This window comes from Penaeus monodon, chromosome 34 (genome assembly GCF_015228065.2).
Source record: "Penaeus monodon isolate SGIC_2016 chromosome 34, NSTDA_Pmon_1, whole genome shotgun sequence".
Lineage (NCBI taxonomy): Eukaryota > Metazoa > Arthropoda > Malacostraca > Decapoda > Penaeidae > Penaeus > Penaeus monodon.
The window spans coordinates 25,301,638-25,301,876 of record NC_051419.1 but is presented as its reverse complement, the minus strand read 5'-3'; positions in this window follow the sequence as shown (position 1 = coordinate 25,301,876).

The window sequence follows — 239 nt, the reverse complement described above, 5'->3', positions numbered from 1 at the left end:
GAAAAAAAAAACAGCATATCACATTCAGTAATACTCTACTAGATCCCTTCGACTGCATCCATATTTTTTGCAGATTAATGTTACATCCAATTCCTCAATAGAAACCTCATATGTCCATTAGAACTAAGTCTACCTCCAAGAAGCGAGGAATTTTGTTCAGGAATCGTCGTCATGGTTCTACTGAACAACTGCATCGGCCCCAGAAAGCCCTCACTGATCTGTGCAGTGAGTGCTTGCCC